The sequence below is a fragment of the Sciurus vulgaris genome (assembly GCF_902686455.1).
Source record: "Sciurus vulgaris genome assembly, chromosome: 1".
Classification (NCBI taxonomy): domain Eukaryota; kingdom Metazoa; phylum Chordata; class Mammalia; order Rodentia; family Sciuridae; genus Sciurus; species Sciurus vulgaris.
In genome coordinates, this window is record NC_136461.1 from 198,091,951 (window position 1) to 198,107,365 (window position 15,415).

Below are 15,415 nucleotides of genomic sequence, written 5' to 3' on the forward strand. Positions count from 1 at the left end.
CTTCCTGTGCTTGATGGGGGCAACACAAAGTGCCAGGAAGCTTAATTACCTGCTGACGGCTGCCTGACTGGATGCTGATGATGTCACCCCCGAACCTCCTCTCAGTGTCCTTTCTATCTCTTGGCCTCTGCCAGACTTGGCTGAAATCCAGAGTACTGTGTAAATACCTAAGTTTGCCAAGGCATATGATGAAACTTTACAGTTCCTTAAGAGAGGATGAGGAAATGTGGGTCATAAACATGGCTCTTCTCCCACCTCTTCTTTCCTCCTTTCACTCCTTCCATCTTTCTCCTACTCCCTCAAGCAAGTAGGTTACAGCAAGAAAAATACAAGTGGGCAGCGTTCCAAACCAATTATAACATCTAATCTTAACCCACAGCTAAACGAACATATGCTGGATTTTCCAGACAAGTTCCAATTTCAAGTATTCTGTTTGCTCTCCCTTAAGAATTTCTTGCAATGCTAAAAATTCAGAATGGGGCCCTGTCCATTCGGTGGATTATACTTCCGACTGAGGCAGAAAAGTGTTAGCTGAAAAACATAACTGGAATTCTGGGACTTCTGTGTCCTTTTCCCCTTTTCACCCAGCCACAGGTCACCAATTCCTCTGTTTGTCTGGCTAAGCGCCTACCCACTCCCACCCCTGCCTGGACCAGATGCCCCAAGCACAGCAGCAGTCCCGACTACAATTCTCCTTCTTCACTTTATTCACCATTTTTTTTTTTGCATTGTTTTCAAGTTAAAGATGTTTGTGCATTTTCAAATGATTAAAACTAAATTTAAAAATAATGTTTCATGACCCCAGAAGACTGCAAAATTCAGATTTAAATGTCTGTCAATTGTTTTGAATTTTCTGAGTAAAAAAATGTCTACAAGTTAGTCATCTCTCTATATATGAACGCCCATATTCTGTTCTCATTTCCATCTCTTGGCCCATGAATTCCAAAATATTTACTCTGGCTCTTTATTAAAAAAAAGTACACTTTTTTCTGTTGTAGAGAAAATTCCAATGTCCTGGGTGAAACTCCAAGTCTTCCATCTGGGTGGAAATCTCAGCCATGGCACTTGACTTTGGACAAGTTGGGAACTTCTTGGTAGTCTACTCACCTGTCAAGTGGGAGAGGGAAGGGTGTCTGCACCATAAGAATGCTGTGCCGATGAAATGGAGACACTTAGGCTGAGCATGGCAAGCACTGGGCATGTGGCAGGCACTGGGCATGTGCCAGGTGATCCAAACATTTGGCAAGTGCTAACCCTCACCAGCATCTCCATTAGCATCCCCGTTGTCTTTGTCATTATTGGTAGAGTGCTTCTTTTGAAGTTCATTGCTTCAATCCCAAATCTCTCTAAAGCAAGTCTTCTACAGCAACAGGAGACCAAGAGAAGACTGGTAACAGGGAAGTGTGCAGAACTGCTCCCAGGCTTCTCAGTCTGAGAAGGTTCTGAGAACAGAAAGCTGCATGTGGGGACTCTCCCTTAGATGTGAATCTAATTGAGCTCACACACAGTATAGCGTCTGCAAGGCTTAATCCTCATCCAGGAGGCACTTTCATATTCCAAGAGTCCCTGATTGTGACAAATAAACCTTCAATTGTTGGAACACATGTTGAATAAAGGAAGGAAATTGGTTAGTAGTGGTAGAAAAAAGAATGTGTACCTCTTTTTTTTTTTTTTTTAACAAAAAGCAGTCTCTTAATCCTTGACATTTCTGGCTGTCATATGTCTTACTGTTCTTTTTTGGGATTATTCAGTGATCTGGACTCTGTCCAATTAGACTGGGTTTAAAATTTGCATTATACACAACACATACTTTCATTGTTTTGTTTTTAAATATTTATTTTCATTATAAATGCAATGCAACTAGATTACTAAAAATTTGGGAAAGAAGGAAATAAGAGGGAAAGAACTAATATCTCAATTTAGGTCTTTTTTTTGTAAAATTTTTCATTCTTAATGTTAATTAATATTGTCTTCTACAAGGAATTTTATTATTTATTTTTAATTAAAAATCATAAATTTACATAGGGCAATATTGTTTGATTCATTCTGTTTTTTCCCTTCCCCCATCCCTCTTTTCCCTCTATACAGTCCTTCCTTCCTCCATTCTTACCACCCTCCTTATCCCTAACCCTAAACCTAACCCTAACCCTAATGCTAACCCCTCCTACCCCCCATTATATGTCCTCATCCGCTTATCAGCGAGATCATTCGTCCTTTGTTTTTTTGAGACTGGCTTATCTCACTTAGCATGATATTCTCCAATTTCATCCATTTGCCTGTAAATGCCATAATTTTATCATTCTTCATGGCGGAGTAATATTCCATTGTATATATATGCCACAGTTTCTTTATCCATTCATCAACTGAAGGGCATCTAGGTTGGTTCCACAATCTGGCTATAGTGAATTGAGCAGCTGTGAACATTGATGTGGCTGTATCTCTGTAGTATGCTGATTTTAAGTCCTTTGGGTATAGGCCAAGGAGTGGGATAGCTGGGTCAAATTGTGGTTCCATTCCAAGCTTTCTGAGGAATCTCCATACTGCTTTCCAGAGTGGCTGCACTAATTTGCAACCCCACCAGCAATGTATGAGTGTACCTTTTGCTCCACATCCTTGCCAACACCTATTGTTGCTTGTGTTCTTGATAATTGCCATTCTAATTGGGGTGAGATGAAATCTTAGGGTAGTTTTGATTTGCATTTCTCTTATTACTAGAGATGTTGAGCATTTTTTCATATATCTGTTGATTGCTTGTACATCTTCTTCTGTGAAGTGTCTATTCATTTCCTTAGCCCATTTGTTGATTGGGTTATTTGTATTCTTGGTGTAGAGTTTTTTGAGTTCTTTATAGATTCTGGAAATTAGTGCTCTATCTGAAGTATGAGTGGCAAAGATATTCTCCCACTCTGTAGGCTCTCTCTTCACATTACTGATAGTTAAGGAAGTTAATTTGAAAACTCTGTTACACAGTTGGACAATGAAGCCCTGTGGGCTCAACAACATGTGTATATTGCAAGAGTGAGTCTCAAAACCTTGAAGTGTTTGAGGTAGCTTTTGTCAGTGTCTGTCTGTAATCTTTTAAGCATATGATTTTCTACTTTTTAAATCAATACATAGTAACCTATTTCTGAGGTACAGTGTGATATTTCAAAGCATGTATACAATGCATAGTGATCAAGGGTAACTGGTGTATCTGTCACCTCAAGCATTTATCATTTCTCTGCATTGGGAGAATTCAAAATTCTCTAATACCTATTTTGAAATAGACAATTAACTGTTGTCAATCAAAATTCTCGTACTGTGCAATAGAGCATCGGAAGCCATTGCTCCCGTTCACCTGTGCCCTTGTACCTGGTCTCTCCCTTCTTCAGCCCCACCCTGCCTTTCCTCACCTCTACTGGCCAGCACTCCACTCTACTTCTGAGATCAGCTGTCTCAGCTTCCACTTGCAGGTGAGAACATGTGGTGTTTGTCTAACTTATTTCACTTAACATAATATCCTCCAGGCTCATCTATATTGCCACAAATAACAGAATTTCATTCTTTTTTTTTAAATCTGGCTGAATAATATTCCATTATATATGCAGACCACATTTTCTTTTTTCCATCCATCTGTTCATGAACACCTAAATTAATCCCAGGTATTGACTGTTAACGAAGAGAGAGACGTAAGCACAGAAGTAGAGACGTCTCTTCTACACACTGTCTTTCTTTCCTTTGGATTATACCCAGTAGTGGAATTGCTGGATCACTTGGTAATTCTATTTCTAGTTTTTTGAGGGCCTCCATACTTTTTCAGAGCTATAACCATGATAAGTCTCTCTTCATAATGTTCAATAGTTTTGCATATTGCAATTTTCACCTAACTTGGCTATAGGGTTTGTTTATATTATCAGATAGCTTTCATAAACCTCATTTAGATGTGCGCAGGACACAGCTAGCCCAAATGGCAGCTTTGAGCAAACTATAGGAAAGCTCCTTTTTCCAGAGCAACAAAGCCACCCCACATAAGGGTATACTGTTTAGCAAGCAGGGCATACACTGGATTTCACTCTCCACGGTTGCTGCCTATTCTGGACTGGGTGTCATGGTGCAATGAACAACTTAAAACATTGTGCACAGTATCACTGGCCATCACGCATCTGTTCTTCCTAGCCTCATCCTGAAGCCTGGTGCACAAACCACAAGGTGTAATCTGTGGGCCCTGGGGGCCATTGACCTCCATTGTACTTCCAGTGGTATCTGAGTTTTGGATCTTCTTTGAAGATATGATAGTTGTAGTAATGTCAAAGGAGCAAGAGACAGAGGAAATGATGCGGAGTCACAGGAAAGACTCAGAAATCTGGTTAAAATCCTTTTCTTCTTCTGACCATGGACAATTGTGGTATGATAAAACAAGTATTTAGATTTTGTACCCTGTTCCTCACACAAAGATCTTAAAACTCTTGGAATTTGAGTAACAGGGGTATACTTTGTTATTCGTAAAAATCCCCTTTCAATCAAATTGAGTTTATATTAATAAGTTGATTTGGGATGGAACCCTAGACTAGTCACCAAAACACCAAACACACCATCATAGGGTAGGAATTTTTAGTCCCACCCCTTGATGATGGGGTCAAGGTAGGCAGTGCTAGAGAATGGATCCTAAAACCTCTTGGGCAAGAAGATTCAGAGTTTTCTGGTTGGTGAACCCATCATCATGCTGGGAAGATGGTGCACCGAGAGGGCATGGGAGCCTGCGCTACCCCCATACCGTGCCCATGCATCTCTTCTACTTAGCTGTTTTGAGTTGTAGCCTTTGTAGTAAATGGTAAATAGAAGTACATAGTTCTTCTGAGTCCTGTGAGTCATGGTTGCGAACGATCAAACCTGAATAAGGTTTCTGGGACCCCACGAGTTTGCAGTTGGACAGACAGAAGTACGTGCAGGCTGGGAATCATCTTCAGTAGGGGCCGTATTCCGGGCTTGAGCCTTGACCAATGGGGTCTTTACTAGTTCTGGGTAGTTAGCGTCAGAGCTCAGTTGAACTGTTGGATACCTAGTTATTGTTAGAGAATTGGAGAAAGGATACATGGTTAGGGCTAGAAGGTATCAGGAAATGCCACACAAGTAACATCATTGATACCAATGAAAGTTCACAGTACAGAGGAGATTTTCCCACAAGATCCTAGTATTGTAAGGGCCCCCAAATTCCATTCCTTCATAATTTCTCTCAAATGAGAATAAGAAATGTGTGCATCAGGTCAAGCACTCCCAACATGCAACTCCCCAGCACAAACTTGGGGAATAAATAGTCAAAACCACCAATAGGAAGAAACTAATTTGGGAAGTTCTTTGCAATTTGGCATGTTTGTATCTACCCATAGTGTCTGTAAACCACCTTATCCTGCAGTGTAGAGTTTAGTCCCTCCCATCCTTTTAAATTGGGCCTTTGGAGCTTGCAGGGGAACAGAGTCCATGGTGAGAGCTGCTTCCTTCATTACGAGAAGAAAATCAGTGAGATTGCTGCCCTAGCAAAGACTCAATTACATTCTTAGCCAAAGGCCCCGTTCTCTGTGGTTTTTATCTTGGGAAAGGCAGGGAGAGAAAGTTCCTTGATCTCTCGATGACTCCAAGTCCTGCTCTTAGCTCCATCAACATTTTATTCATATTCTGTCATGGAACTTGGCATTTCAGGATCTATCTTCCACACTTAGCTCCTCATCACCCATTAAGCAATAAGTCCCTCAAAGGCAGGGTTGGCCCATGTCGTACAGCAGAGCCTAGAAGGTATTCAGTAAATAAAGTGGACAAATTTGTGTGTCTGTAAGTATGGGGGATATTTTCCAACATCAACAACCAATTCACTAAATCTCCAGACACAGATAGATATAATCAAATGAAATTCATTTCTGACACTACCTAACCTGACAGAGGAAGGACTCAGTCCCACAAGACCACCACCACTTTGTATGCCATTCGCAGGTCCTTGGACAATTTGAACTTTTAACTGACCATAAATTCTGAGGGTTTCCACAACCCTCTCCTCCCCATGTTTGATAATTCACTGTACCAGCTCACAGGACTCTGGGAAACATTTAGCTGACATTGATCATAGGAATAGAGAGCAGGAACCACCCAGTGGAAGAGACACAGATGCAGATGTATGGGGCCAGGTATGGTGGGAGATAGGGAGGGGAGGGAGGTGGTACCAGGAGCTCCCCACCCTCTCTTAGGGATGTCTGGTCACCTTCCCAGAACCTTGAGGTGTTACCAGCCCCGAAGCTCATCAAATCTAATCATTCAAGAGTTTTTGTTTTTTTAATAGAACTTTAGTCTCTTTAATCTCAAGCTTCCCCTTCTGCTTGCCAAGGTCAGTGAGTGAGGCTCCAAGTTTCATCCTTGTAATCACTTGGTCTTTCTGGTAACCAGCCCCATCCTGAGGCTATGTAAGGGACACCACCCTAAGTCACCATGTTACTCGGGAGTCATCCAACTTTGTTATGAATAATAATAGACTTGGGAAAAGCCAAGGATTTTAGGAGCTCTGTACAGAAACCAAATATAACAATGTGCTCCTATGACCCATACTACTCAGGAAACTATGGTACCTCAGGAGTACCCTGTGGGGAACCAGGAACAAAGGCCAAATATTTCTTATTTTACCACAGACTGTGAACAAGGAATGAATCAATAATTGAATGTACACCTAATTGTGATATAAGACCTGCCTTGCAGGATTCTTTCGAGGTAAAAATAAGAAAATACAAGGAAAACCTCGAGCTCAATTCCTGGCCTTTGCACATGCTCAGAAAACGTGAAAATTGTCCTTCCTTCATTTTCTAATTGGAAAAGCTCTAACTTACCTTCTGGGGCTTAACACAACATTATCATTTAGATGTTAAGTTACTGTTGTAATTGGGCACATCTAAGAGGCTGCGTGTGTCCATGGTTTGACCTACTAGGCACATTATTTTATCATAGTATCATAGTCTATTCCAGGGAGCCAATCTGTATTTGCCTGTTGTAAGCAAAGAACACCCTTGCCATGGATGCTAAAGTGGAATATGAGCCCTGGAACCCTTAAAAAAAATAAAAGGCACATATGGAAAAAGATAGTCTTTAACCTAAAAGGGGGAAAAAAAGAAATATAGCAACATATTGCAAGAATTTAAGGAGCAAGTAGCTAAGAATATCTTATCTTACTTTAAAACAATATGTGAAACTCACCCAACCATCAAAGGGAGAGTTTTTAATCTCTATTGGGGAAAAAGGGGTATATAAAAATATTACAGTAATTTAGAGAAAAAAATGCTAAGAATATCTTAATTTAGAAGCAGATACTATAAGTATTCAGCTATGCCAACACGGAAACACAAAGTCTTTCTGAGGATCATATCTGATCATTAAAGAGAAGGCAATTTCAAGAACTGATTCTCTATTTTATTGTTTACTTATCTGTGCTTGGTGCTTTCTTTGATCTTTACTTAATGAGAAGAAGCAAAAGAAAATAGAGTAGGAAGTCAAGTGCTGTTTGCTTTAGCCACTAGAGCATATTGCAGATAACCAGGTGACATTGAAAGTGTCTGCAATAAGCTGGAGGGAGATTGTGAGTTTCTAAATAGTTTCCAAACTCCTCAAAAGACACAAAAATAGAAAAAACAAAAACAAATTGTTATGCCCACTGAGCGGTAAGAGACTAGAATTCAGGCCCCATAAAGCAAGGTACATTTTTTTAAAAGACTTAAGAGTTACCATCAAGCTTTCTCTTGGTTAGGACCACAAGACACCCAAGGATGCTTAGCATTTAATTTGTCTTCTTCAGGATGAGGAATTTGTGAGCTTCGATTAAGGAAAGAAGGAAGAGGAATGTTTCCTCTCTGGATCTAAGCAGATTTCAAGGGGAACACTAGCATGGGTCATCAAAACAAGGGGGAAGCCAGATTACTTTCTGTAACTTAATTTATAGCCATTGCAACAACAATATGGTGTCTCTGATGCTGGTAATGATTACCTGGCAGCCAGCTGTGGTTTCCCCTCTCATCTGGCTTTGGCCTATTGTCATTTTCAGGGCCAACCCTGCCCAGGCTCCTTTCTGTTGTCCAAAGGCTCTCCAATTCATGTTACAACAAGCCCAACCCAGAACCCGGAGCCAAAAAAGAAAAGGAACAGCATATAAATATGTTGGACAAAGTCATCAGGAATTAGAAAACAGAATCTGGCAATAAATATGGTAATTAGGTCATTGAAACTTCCAGCACAGGATTCTTTTAACAATGCAATCTCAGAACTGGCGTCCAGAGCTGATTTTTGTACCATTAAGAAGAATAATGACAGCATCAAACTTTTTAATGACATTTAAGCAATTTTTTCTTTGACAATTTTTTTTTTTTTTTTTTTTTTTTTTTTTTTTTTTGTCTACACTAGGAAAATCTTAATGATGCCGTTAGGCAAATGAACCCCACACCCACCCCAGGCATCTCAGTGATGGGACTTGCAATTCCAGGGCACACTCCCATGCCTCTGGAAGTCAAAAGTCAGTTTGGTTTGAGTACACAATGAGCTCTTAGTCCATGCTTAAAAATTTGATTCAACTGCTCTTTAAAGGGAAAGAAACAGGTGTTTTCCCCTCGAATTTAATAGCATTGAAGCTTTAATTATACTTCATCATGCATATAGAGGAGTTTTCAATGTTAATCAGCCTGTCAATCACAGTTCAGGGTTCAACTTAGCGTGTTGGCTTTTAAGATACCTTGGTGCTTCAGGGGAGTGGCCGCTGTGTTTGGCAAAGGGTAAGAGAAGATGATGTGCTATGTCATCTCCCAGGAGCTCACCACCGCCCCTAAAAATGGAAGAACTCTATCACTAAGCTACATCCAGCCCTTTTAATGTATCTCTAAGATGGGGTCTAGCTTAAGTTGCCCAGGCTGACCTCAAAATTGTTATCCCCCTACCTCAGCCTCCCAAGGAATGAATTAGAGGAGTGTGCCACAGCACCTGGTGAGTTCACTGACTTTCTTATCTCTCTTCCATTCCAACTTCTCAGTCTCTCCAAGGAAAGACCTGTATGTTGTTCCCTGGTTCTTCCACAACTCCTTGCATAATGGGCTTGTAACAAACATTTACTGAGTAGGTTAGGTGGTAGGGACCACAGAAATAAGTGATGTGCTCTTGGTAATGTGATCCCATAATATGCACAATCAGAAAAATGAGAAATTATACTCCACTTATGTGTGATTTATCAAAAGGCATAAATACGTTCTACTGTCATGTATAACTAATTAGAACAAATAAAATTTTTAAAATAAATAATAAATAAAATTTTTTAAAAATCCAGTGTACTGTTAAGTGTCCATGTTCTATTTTCCTATGGAGGCTATTTGCACAGTTTCCTGTGCTATTTTAAAACAATCTTTGAGAGTTGGATATAATAGGACCTAAAGCAATAGTTCTCAACCTGATTAATAATCAAAATCACAATAAAAGTTACAATAGAATTTTCTTATGAAATATTAGGGTGACAATCTGAAATACTGTTACTTTACATCATCATCAATAAGTATTATTATTATTAAGAAATCTAGTGGATTATGAAACTTGAAACCACTGCTTTTAAAATTAGATAATCCATTCAGCCTGGGGAGGGGCCAGGTATTAATTCTAGAAAGGATAGAAACTTATGCAAGTTTTAGGAAGCAAGTTAGTGGCAGGCTCAGAATTTGGACAAAGCTTCTCCTACTGTGAGGTTTCTTATCTTGTTCGTGTACTTCAAGTCCTTAAGGATTTATGGAGCAACTACTATGTTCTGGAATTTTGATGATTGTTGAAAATAAGAGACAAATAATGAATCTCATCTTGGTTGACCATTTACTATGCATGTCACTCTGAGAGAAATGCTCTATGTAATCTACCCCTGTAGCATGCTTATTATAATTGGAGAATTTTAATGTGAGGTTAAATAATCCAACAGAAAAAAAAAAGCAACTGATTAAACAGTTGAACTCTCCTGTTGAAGAATACAGTCTCACAAGACAGATAAAATAAGCACCAGGGAGATGATTCCATGTGGTTTGATGGGGTTTTCTCCCTCACTGCCGGTCTCTCCTGGAGCTGGGTGATTTTGACAATGTAACTCAAACTGAGAAGACAGACCCAGTTCAGCCTAATGAGGGGCAGAATAGGTGTCTGAAGGAGTCTTTTGGGAATAAAGTTGATTTGGGGTGGGGGTACCGGGGATTGAACCCAGGGACTTTTACTACTGAACCACATCCCCAGTCCTTTTAATTTTTTAATTCTGAGACTAAAGTGGAAGAGACTGACCTTGAACTTGCAATCTTTCTGCCTCAGCTTCCTGGTAGATTATTGCTACTGTATTTAACATAACCCACCCAGAGACCCGAGCACTGTGAAGGACAACGGTTCTCTTTCCCCAGCTCTATTTTCAAAATTTAAAAATCCTGCAAAACCCCCGCCAGCTGCAGGGAAAACTGTAAGGGAACTAACAAGAAGGAGGGATGAGGGACAAGGGGAGTGAACGGATGTAAGGGCTGAGGGTGCAGATTTGAGAGCAAAGAAGATAAGTGTCAAAAAGCCCAAAGACCACACTGCAGATGATAAAGAAGGCCAAGGAATGTGCTTGGAAAGCTCAGGATGATAACTCCAAACTCCTGAAATGGAGCTCAGAGATGAGAAGTTAACTAAAATAGGCTCACCAAATTTTGAGGATTCCTTGTGGGTTGGGTTTTATCAAAAGGAACAGGAAATATGCTTTCCAGGACTTCACATGCTCTTTGGTCTTTCCTGCTGTTACTGTTCAATAGCACCTTTCCCCACTTCTCTCCTGTGATGGGGTGGAGCGAGGGGCAGGACTGGGGTTGTATCTTATACAGAGACAAGAATACATTCCAGAACTCCATGGAGCCAGACTAAAGAGCAACTAAATCTGCCTGAAGATAGGGCATAGGGGATAAAGAAAACTATCCTGGAAGTCTTTGAAGATGTGATTAGCTGAATTGTGTCCACCAGTGTTCAAGGACCTTCCAAGCCAGGGGCGAGGTTTATAGGTACACAGAGGTTTGAAACTGTGGCCTATCGGGGAAATGCTAAATCAGTTACTGTGATAACACTAAATCAGAACAGCGATTCTGTTCTGGAAGCTTACCAACATGCAGATTCTGAGGCTTTGTCCCAGAGACTCCAATAGAGTAGGCTTAGGTTTAGAAAAGCATTCTTTTTTAAAACTTTATTTAAGCAAAAAACAAAATGACAACATGTTTAAAGATCTGATTGGTGTTATACACACACACACACACACAAACACACACACACATATGCGCGCACTGGGGCAGGAACCCAGGGGTGCTACATTCCCAGCACTTTTTCACTTTATTTTGAGATGGGGTCTCTAAATTGTCCAGACTGGACTTGAGTTTGTAATCCTCCTGCCTCAACTTCCCAAACAGCTAGAGTTACAGGTGTGTGCCACCATGCCCAACTGATTGCCTCTCATTTGCAATTATAGAATTGTATACCATGTCATTCTATAAAATCAAAATAAGTACTGGGTGTGATGGGCTCACCTCAATCCTAGTGTCTTAGAAGACTGAGGTAGGACGTGCCATCCCAAGTTCAAGACCAACCTCAGAAACTTATAAAGAACCTGTTTTAAACAGAAGTGGTGGGTGGTTCTGGAGAAGTGGTGGGTGGTTCTGGAGATGTAGTTCAGGGATAGAGCACCCTTAGGTTTAATTCCAAGAGTGACAAAAAAAAAAAAAAAAAAAAAAAAAAAAAAAAAGTAGACTGAGAGTTCCACTGGGCATAATGGTTTGGGATTTTTTTGTAAGATAGAAGTAAAAAACAGAAATTTATTTAAAAAGGTGGATGGGGTACAATGTTTAAGTAGAAAAGATTTCCTTATTATCAAAACTCAGATAGACTGGGTTTTTTTTGATTGATTGCTGTTACTCTCCTGTTTGCAGGGAAATCTTTTCTGTTTGGGGGTTTACCTACTTACTTCAAGTCTCATTTTGATTATGAGGTACTTAGCATGAGTGATTCCACTTTGGTTTGGTCTGGTCCTCAGAAGCCTAGCACAGGAGTGTAGTCTAAAACGATGCTCTCACAGAAACTTTAATAGTGCATAGTTAGAACTCAGGAAGTCCCTGCACTTGGATGGAAACAAAATTTACATCTTTATTTTCATTAAAACTGAAATGAAATCTTGAAAGTAAGAAACTAACTAAATCTTAGTGGTAGTTTATGTGATGTCACCAGTAGAAACCACAAATATTTTGGTGACATATCACTCCTGTTGCAGATATTTCAAAATTATGTTTATGCAGAAATAGTAGATGTCATTAAACTTGATGCTAAATCTTGATATTCTGTGTGTTAACCAATAAGCATATGTATAACTACATGAGACAATGCATATATAGTTATGTAGGTAGAAAACAGTATAGTTTCTTTTGTTACCTCTATATTTAATTGTATGCATTTAAACACATTGCTATGACAAAAGGCTGTAAAGGAAAGCACACAATGGAGTGCAAAAAGTTTACTTCTTATTGACCATGTTCAGGAATCTCCATTTTTCATTTGCAAACTTGATATTTCACACACTTTGGTTCACCTGGGGTAGTTTATGTGTCTGTTAAATGTGTTCTCGAGTGTAGGGGAATTGGGGGTCAAGTATTAGAGAGCATCAGTGCACGAAAATGAGACTGGAAAGCCAGCCAGGCCTGCTTGCAAGTGCCCCCAGGAAGGTTGGTTAGGTACAGCCCACAGTGTGTCATACCCCCAGACTTAAATGTGGACTCATAAACAAGCAATGCATGCCACTCAGCCACCCAACCGTGATCTCCTCTTCACTTATTATAGTCGCTCTTAAACCTCCAAAGTGAAGCTGCCAGGGTTTATGGAAACAGTGAATTTATATGCATACCATGTCTCTTATTAACCTGAAACCCAGGCCAAGAATGGGAATAAAAACAAATGAACTATGAGACAAAACAACAATTTAAAAAAGAGGAAGAAAGAGCGAGAGAAGGGCAATGGAGAAGAAGGAAGGGAGGAAAGAAAAGAAAGAGGGAATTAAAAAAAGAGAGAAAGAAAAAAGAAATGTCAAGAAACCCAAATTCTATTGGTAAAGATGGGGTGCTAGAAAACTGGGTCTCTGCCATCTTTTGCTTTAGGATCACCTGGCAGTCAATCCAACACAGCTGTATCCAGAGAAGAAGTCTACCAAGTCACAAAGAAAGATAATAAGCAAGCACACCCACAGTCTAATTTCAAATGTTTTATTTGACCTCGTTATGTTTTAATATAAGACACATCCATCTGCAGGTTCAAAGAGAACTAAGAACTAAATTTATAGCTATTTACTGCAAGTAAGGTAATTTATATATTTGATCTCATATAACTTGCAGAAAGCTACTCTGATCCCCATTTGACAATTACATGAGGCTCAGATGAATAAAGATCTTGTTAATCAGGTAAAAGAGCCACTAGCTATAAACCCTTGCTGCTTTTACAATCCTGTGCTGCTTCTCTAATTTGTGCCAGGGAATTTTTACAATCAGCTGGGGAGAAAAATTACAGACTGTGTCTCTTTAAAAACAACATCAAGTTTAAGATGGCAATATACATTCATATATATCTTCAATGACCCAAACTCAGTAAAAAGAGAGGAAAGGGATTATTTTAAGTATAATCCCTCAAGGACAAAGAGAGCAGGGGAGGATATAACTGCAGCAACATGTTAGAAGCTGCAAAGCAGATGGATGATTGACAGGGCATAGTAACTCCAAGGACGATCTTACACTTGCAGTGGGAAAGCCAGTTGGGTGAGCCGATTTATGCTGCATGTGTCTCCAAAACATCAGAAAAAAAAAATCAATGGTGCTATTTATTTCTGGAAACGGAAAAATTGGGAGGCTAACAACAAGGGGAAAAAATTAAGCAGGTTTAAGAAGCAGTTAAATTCCATCTTTTTTTTTTTTTTTTTTTTTTGTGGATCACAGTCTGGGGACCTATTCTTTGGAATGGATAAATTAAAGGATCTTTTATCTGTGGAATATGAGACAGAGATAGAGGTGGGACACCCATGTCACAAAAGTGTACAACCATAGAAATGAAATTATGTACCCTATTTGTGTACAATGAATCAAAATGCAGTCTGTAAAAAATTAAAAGATAAATTAAAAATAATAATAATAATAAAAGAATTACAATGAGAAAATTTTTAGACTGTTTAGAGACACTCCCCAACCCCTTTGACTCTCAGAACAAGCCCACATACTGTAGAAAGGGTGAGACTGGGGGAGCCTTCTTGGAGAGCCAGCTAGGTTGATGGTAGACAGAGGTGCCCCGCCCATGTCCTGGTTCCCATCCAGTAGTCATTGGGTAGGTACAGTAGTCATCAACCGAGCCAGGGGCCTAGAGGCAGGCTGTCCAGCCCCGTGTGGGACAATGATGGGAAGCTCCCTTCCGGGTGGCCCGAGTCACAGTTTGACTTCTTCCTTGGCCCAGTCCTGCCTGCTCCTTCTCACCAGTAGTGTCAGCCTCTAAGAATCACTTGCACCCCAGTTTTGACTCAGTGTCTGCTTCCAGAGACGTCAACCCACAATAGGCCCCAGGCAATAAAGACCTAAATGTAATATTAGAGGTTTCCAGCAACGTAAACCAAGCAGCGCTTCATGCCGTGAGTTGAGAAGCCTGAGGCATGCATTCAAGCTCCACTCAGCTCTGTAGAATCCCACTCTTAAACGTGAGACACCCCAGGATCATGTGACACCTCAGGGGCGCCTTTAACGTGAACAGTCAAGTGCAAAACAAAGAAGCTGCATGAGACTTTTTTTGAATCAAGATATTATACCCGTGAGTCAAAAGTGGGAGCACAAACAAAAACTCTTGAAAATTAAAAGGATGTAACCAGCAATAGTTATTATCAAGAGTAACCAAAGAATTCGAAGGTAAAGTTGGGGTAATTTCCTAGTACATAGAAGAAAAGAGGGAAGAAAAAAAAGTAGAAATGGGAGAGAAAGAGAAAATAAGCCAAAAATCTTGAATTTTTCCAGTGGCAGTCACTCAAGAAAGAACGGAAAAAAGAAAAGCAAAAATATATAAGTAATTCTAGAAATGTTCCCAGAATGAAAGGCTTGAGTTTCCAGAGTAAAAAAGCACGCTTAATTAACATTTAATACCTAATTAATGCTTAGCAGATAGATTTTTTAAAAAGACTCATGCACCCAAATGGGGGGGCGGGGGACGGGGAGGAAAATTACCAAAAATTTCTTGAGAAAGATGAGAGCAGTTTCTCTGCAAAAGATCAAGAATCAAAATGGCTTTGAACCACGCAGCTTTAATGAGGGGCTGGAAGAGATGCCTTTGGAGTTCTGAAAAAATGGAATGATTGCTAACATTTTGTACACTGCAT